Below are 7,361 nucleotides of genomic sequence, written 5' to 3'. Positions count from 1 at the left end.
GGGGACAGGCACAGCCTCCCCCGTTATCACCACGGTGGTACATTATTATAGTTGGTGAACCCGTATTGATACATCATTACCCAAAGTCCATAGTTAACTCTTGGTGGCGCACATTCTACGGGTTTGAACAGGTGACACGTGAATGTATAACGTGTGGTGACGATGGCAGTGTGGGTTGTTTCTCCTTGGTGCCCTCTTTTTGTTTATTGCCTGAGGTGACAAAACACAGGTCTAGCATCCAGTTACGCTGCATGGAGGGCTAGCGATTTCTGAGATGCAAGAGTTAGCTGGGAAAACTACCGTCTTGTAGAGTTGGGTCAATTCTTCCTACTTCTAAGATGTGGCTGTCAGCTCTGCTATGTGAGTGTGTGTGAGTGTGTGTGTGTGTGTGTGTGTGTGTGTTGTGGTAGTTTATGCTTTCTGATATCTTTTCTTGAACAAGTAGTTTCCTTCTTGGGGGTGGATGGAATGTCTTCCACCAACACTTAGGGCGGATTACATTTCCCCCTTAGTCCGACTCTGCTTACAACTGCCCTTGAACTATTCGGTTACCACACTAGTGGCATCAGAGCAAATGCTCCTTGCTGAGATGAAACCAGGCATGAAATAGGGTGGTGACTGGTTAAGAAGCTGAAATGAGTTTTGGTTCAAGGTGAGAATTCACAGGCCTTGGTCCAGTGAGCCATGTTTCCCATGCTTACATATCTGTGAAACAGCTGTTATAAATTGAAACTCTGAGAAGTTTTCTCAGCAAAATTGAAGATTAAAAAAAAAGTCCAACTCTCCCTCCCCCCTCTTCTGTTGACATAGCATCTACCACATTCCTCACAGCTACCTTTCCTCCTTGACTTGAGTACTCTGTGACACTCCCGTGTCCCTAAGAGCCAACTTCGTGGTCCTTGAAATTCGGCCGCCATTTTGAACACGGACTTTTAGAAATAATTTCTAAAAGAGGAAATGTTGTATACCTTTGTAGCTTGATCATTGAACTTGAAGTTCATGAGCCTTACTCCTATCAATTTTTTTAACGTTTATTTTTGAGACAGAGAGAGACAGAGCATGAACGGGGGAGGGGCAGAGAGAGGGAGACACAGAATCTGAAGCAGGCTCCAGGCTCTGAGCTGTCAGCACAGAGCCCGACGAGGGGCTCGAACTCACGGACTGCGAGATCATGTGCTGAGCCGAAGTCGGATGCCTAACCGACTGAACCACCCAGGCGCCCTGATATAGTTTATAAATCATTTCAGTGCTTCATTTGTATCACCCTTTTGCCTTTTCCTTCTGCCATTTTGTTCTATTTTCTACTTGATTGCCTTCCTGCTCTTTATGTCGTTTCTATTTTTTTTCCTCAGCATCTCGTGTTTATATTTCTCCCTGGGGTATTTTTTCAATTTTCTTCTTTTCACCTTTTTTTTTTTTTTTTACTTTTTAATTTTATTTTTATCTTTTCCCTTAATTTTAGTGACTATCTGTTATGCAACTAGTTCAGACTGAGGAGTGAGCTAGGTAACCTGAGGAATATAATGAAAGCCTCTGCCCTTCAAGAAAATTGGCTCCTTCATAAAATCTGGCACGTCTCCCTTAAATAACTATAGTAGAAAACCAAGTTATTTTTCCCGGCTTTGTCTTACTGTTCCTCCTCATTAACTGAAAAAGAGCCAATTGAATATATTTTTTTATTATAAGGAACAGAAAATATAACTTAAATGTTTTCTTTTTCTTTTTTTTACCTTTATATGGTACCCAATTGGTTTTCTGCCTTTTACATCAATGAGCCTTGGCTGGAAAGAAACAGTTTCTCCATCTCTGCATAACTCCCTTTGTTTTGGCACAAGAAAGATGTTAAGAATAAAGGCCAGGTGTTGCAGAGACCCTCTCGATTTATACATCTTCTCATTAAGCCATGCCATACGGTCGGCTTATATTCAGACACCCGATGGTCTTTCTAATCGTGAAGTGTATAAACCAGGGGTCCTCAAACTTGAGCCTACTCAGAATCACCTGGAGGGGTTGCTGAAGCACGCATTCCTGGCTCACCCCCCCCTGAGTGTCTGATTCAGCAAATCTGGGGTGGAACCTGAGAATTTGCTTTTCCATCAAGTTCAAGTGGTGCTGCCACTGCTGGCTTGGGGACCACACCTTGAGGATCACTGCACTGAGTTGAATTTCAGAAGGTTACGAGACAGGTGAGTCAGTAGGGGGTGGGTGGAGGGTCTATTCACCTATTCTCAGTGTTTGGGTTCTGAGCGGTGAACCTTATTATTTTCTTGGTCAGGTTTATTCCTAGATATTTTATTCTTTTTGGTAATTTGGCAATTGTACATGGGATTGTTTTCTTAATTTCTCTCTCTGTGACTTTGTTATTAGTGTGTAGAGATGCAATCGATTTCTGCAGGTTAATTTTTTATCCTGTAACTTCACTGAGTTTATTTATCAGTTTCCTCGGGTTTTTGGATGGAGTCTTCAGGGTTTTCTCTATGTGGCATCATGGCATCTGCACATAGTGAAAGCTTTTGTCCTTCTTTACTGATTTGGATTCCTCTGCTTTCTTTTTCTTGTCTGATATCTATGGCGAGGATTCTAGTACTGTGTTGACTAGCAGCGGTGAGAAGAGCCTTGTCTTGTTCCTGATCTTAGAGGAAAAACTCTCAGATTTTCACCGTGGAGCATGATGTTAGCTGTGGATTTTTCATTATGTGGTCTTTATTACGTGGAGGTATGTTCCCTCTAAGCCTCCTTTGTGGAGAGTTTTTGTCACGAATGGATGTTAAAGTAAACCTTTAAATCAATGTATTATGTAATACATTGTTCTTATTTCAATGTTATTCCGCTACGAGTGAAGAATATGATTATTCTCAACTGTCAGAACTTCCATCCCTGGTATGGATCCCAAGGGCAGCAGGACCCCCGCTTAGATGCTGCTTAGCGTTTGCACACTTCTCTCCAACCGGGTCACGTGCCGCTACACAGATTTGAGGTCAACTCTGACAATATTGTTTTTCTAAGCAAAGGAGCAAAAACACGAGCGTGACTCGGATTATAAAATGTTGATTTTGAAGACCTCCGGCTCTTACTGTTTTTGTAATTTAAAGAAATCTAATCCTCTCAAACTGCCCTGCTGTGCTGTCCCCTGACGTCATGTTTGTCTGGGCTTTGGATTCAACGTTAAGATCATGGTTTCAAACAAAAAGAGAACGGCCCTTTTAAAAGTCAGTTTCTTTTAGACCCAGGCTGGGGACCGGCCAGCCACTGGGGGTGTGGACGTACATCCCTGTGCACGCGTGGATGGCGTGCACACGTCTGCCAAGGCACGTGTGCAAGCAGGACTGGAGACCTCTGGTGCGACCCAACTCACAAAGCATCCCAATACATTACTGTTCAAGATTCCTGAGGGTTAGGGCACCTGGGTGGCTCAGTTGGTTAAGCCTCCGACTTGGGCTCAGGCCATAATCTCTCGTTGAGTTGGAGCCCCTGAGTTGGAGCCCCGCATTGAGCTCTGTTCTGACAGCCCAGAGCCTGGAGCCTGCTTTGGATTCTGTGTCTCCCTTCCTCTCTGCCTCTCTCTCTCTCTCTCTCTCTCCCCAATAAACATTTTTAAAAGATTTTAAAAATATATTCCTGAGGATCAGCTTGGCAGATGGGCTAGAGACACAGGAAAGAATTTTAGAATTTAAGAATTCCTGCCAATTATGTTCAAATGTTATTTAATAAACTCAAACTCCAAGACAACGGTTTCATTCACTTGTTGATTTCCAATGCACCCCAGTAATAGCAGGCTTATTGCAGTGGTTTCTAAATAAGAACCTCTTTGGTTTTCTGAGACAAACTGGAAGCTATTACAATACTTTGCATTTGAACCATTAAAAAAAAACAGTATGAGTACTGGGACTATTTCACTTACGAATACTATACTATTTTATTTACTCAACAGACTTACCTTCAGATCCCAATTTAGTAGTGCAGAGAACACTTCATTTCAATGTATTTAGTCTGTCTCTGTGTAAGTTGGTAGTTTATAGAACTGAAAAGATCCTGACACATACACCTGCCTGGGAGAGAACAGATTTTTAACGTTACAACTAAAGGACAACTATTTGACAGAAGAAAGAAAAAGAGAAAGAAAGAAAGAAAGAAAGAAAGAAAGAAAGAAAGAAAGAAAGAGAAAGAAAGAAAGAAAGAAAGAAAGAAAGAAAGAAAGAAAGAAAAAAAAGGAAGGTGGGCAGGAGGGAAGAAGGAAAGAAAGAAAAGAAAGGAAGAAAGGAAGAAAGAGAGGAAGGAAGGAAGGAAAGAAGGAAGGAAGGGAAGGAGGGAGGAAGGAAGGAAGGACAGAAAGAAAAGGAAAGAAGAGAAAAGAAGCAAAAAGAGAAATTGAATATGTTATATTTCTTATTAAAAGGAACAAAAGGAAAATCTAAGTGGGCTTTTAAAAAAACTTTATGTGATACTCAGCTGATTTTCCACCTTTTCCATCAATGGCTCTTAGCTGAGAAAAAAAAAAAAATCTTTGTCCCTGCTTTAGTCCCTTTTCCATAGCATGAGGAAAATCTCAGGAATCAGGTGCAGGTGCTCCAGAGACCTTGTTGGTTCATCTGTCCTGTCAGTCAACAATGCCATCTGGTGAGGAAGGAAGTCCCAACTCTATTCCAAAGTATCTTTGTGAATTTTCTCAAGACGCAAACACCGCAGGTCACACCGTGCACCGTCTTCGTTGGTTATTTGAAAACCTCGACATTTTGGGGACACAGACCAGAACGGAATTCCTTGTCCCAGAACTAGGTTAACCCAGAATAAGGTGAGTCTTGCTTTCCCTGTGGACCGTTTGTGACCTGTTTCGATAAATGGCATGTAATCTACCTGGCCGCACACAGTTTATTTGCGATCATTAAGTGAAGCAATAAAGGAAGGGGGGCTAAGGATACGTGCTCAGAGATAAAAGCCAATTTCTTTCACTGAGATGCCCCACTAGTCCACGTGTTCAAGAACAACCCACTTCCCATTTCTGTACAATTGTGGTTTCATTAAACCCCAGTTCTGCCTTCCCAGTCATTAGAAGCTAAAGATACAGGGAACATTTTTCATTTTATTCCTCTCCTATATATGATTTTTCATATACAAGTCTTTGCAACTTTACTTGCTTTCCTTTGCTAATATTGAGAGTAAACGCTGTGAGAGTGGGGCGGAGACAAAAGAGCAAACAGAAAAGGGGACAGAGACAGGGTGGAGGGTGACAGACTTCTTTGACAAATTGCCGTCAGAGAAAGAGCCCAGCAGAATGATTTCAGACGTAGAGGAAGATGAGAACAGGGCACCCTAAGTGAACAGATCAGAGGCCAGGGACTGACGGACTACCTCCAGAAAAGCCAGAGTGAGGCATGGCTCCCAAAGTCAGAGCCAAAGAAAGACTAGTCAGTGGCTCACAGAGGTGACCCAGGGAGACATCTGGAATAGAGGCTACGTACAAAGTGCTCTGAGAGCTAGCTGCTCTCCCCTGGCTGTGGACGAGAATCACCCAGAGCTTTGGACAAACGCCAGTGCCCGGAGAGCTATCTGTCTTTTATAAAACAAACAAACAAACAAAACTTAGTAATATATATGGTTGGTACCTGTTATATATATATATATATATATACACACACACACACACACACACACACACTGTATATATGTTTATAGATATATATAGATATAGATAATAGGTACCATGAGTATATATATTATTATATATATATTATATATATATTATATATTATAGATATATATAGATGTAGATAATAGGTACCATGAGTATATATATTATACACTATAATTTATATATAAATATATAATATAATTATATTGTATTATGCAATTATATATTATATATAACATATATATTATATATAACATTATAACATGCATATAACATGCAATTGTATATTATATAATTATATATATATAATTATATATATTATATATTATATATAACATTAAATGTTGTATATACATATATAACATTTTTAAAGTTTACTTATTTTGAGAAGAGAGAGAGAGGACATGTGTGCAAGCAGAGGAGGGACAGAGGGAGAGGGAGAGAGAGAATCCCAAGCAGACTCCACACTGCCCAAGGCAGGGCTCGATCTCACAAACCCTGAGATCATGAACTGAGCCGAAATCAAGACTTGGACGCTTAACTGACTGAGACACCCAGGCACCCCACATATATAACATTTTTTAAGCAAAAGCATAAAATTTCAGGGTAGTGGTTGCCTCAGGTGCAGGCAAATAGATGAGAAGCTTCTAGATAATAACCTCCTTAAAGGTTACAAACCTGCTTCTTCAGTCAGGTGGTAGGTTCACAGGTATTTGTTACATTATTAAAATTGAGTTGAAAGAGAGACATGCGTGGACAGTGTTGATAGGAGTGTGCCATGAATCATGAATCAAGATTTGAAGTTATCAAATTCTAAGCACCTGGGACCTGAATGTCAAAATGCATGACTAATGCAAAGAGCTGACCCTCAAATATTCTGGTACAAATGGTATGAGGTGAGACCCAGGCATCAGGATCTTCTAAAAACTTCCCAGTTAATTCTAGTGCACAGCCAGGTTTGGGAGCCACGCTGGTGTAAGAACACAGAGGAGAGGGGGGCGCCTGAGTGGCTCAGTCGGTTGAGCATCCGACTTCAGCATCCGATCTCACACTCACAAGTTTGAGCCCCGTGTTGGGCTCTGTGCTGACAGCTCAGAGCCTGGAGCCTGCTTCGGATTCTGTCTGTCTGTCTCTCTCTCTCTCTCTGCCCTCCCCCACTTGTGTTCTCACTCTCTCTCTCTCTCTCTCAAAATAAATAAACATAATAAAAAAATTAAAAAAAAAAAACACAGGACAGGGAGCCACTGATTTCCCAGGGGACAAGAGAAAACCAGGTCTGGGAGGACTTCACGCACAAGGTGATGTTGAAACTGGGCTTAAAAGCATGAATACAATTTTGACAATGCACAAGGTATTTCTAGGCAGAGGGAAAACCACACTTGGTCCTGTGAGGTACAAGAATTCAAGGCATGCTTGGAACAACAGAACAGCATGTCGTCAACGACATGGAAGGGTGGGTGGGGGAAGGGGTAGGAAAGAAATGAGCGTGGAAAAAAATAGATTGGGAGCAAATTACATACTGCCTTGAGTGCCGTGTAAGAAATCTGAATTTTGGTGCAGGCAGTGGAAAATCGTGAACATTTTTTTTTTTAATTTTTTTTTCAACGTTTATTTATTTTTGGGACAGAGAGAGACAGAGCATGAACGGGGGAGGGTCAGAGAGAGAGGGGGACACAGAATCGGAAACAGGCTCCAGGCTCCGAGCCATCAGCCCAGAGCCCGACGCGGGGCT

The sequence above is a fragment of the Herpailurus yagouaroundi genome, unplaced genomic scaffold (genome assembly GCF_014898765.1).
Source record: "Herpailurus yagouaroundi ecotype Mexico unplaced genomic scaffold, PumYag 250, whole genome shotgun sequence".
In the NCBI taxonomy this organism is placed as follows: Eukaryota; Metazoa; Chordata; class Mammalia; order Carnivora; family Felidae; genus Herpailurus; species Herpailurus yagouaroundi.
The sequence above is the reverse complement of the archived record's forward strand: the minus strand, read 5'-3'. Positions refer to the sequence as shown.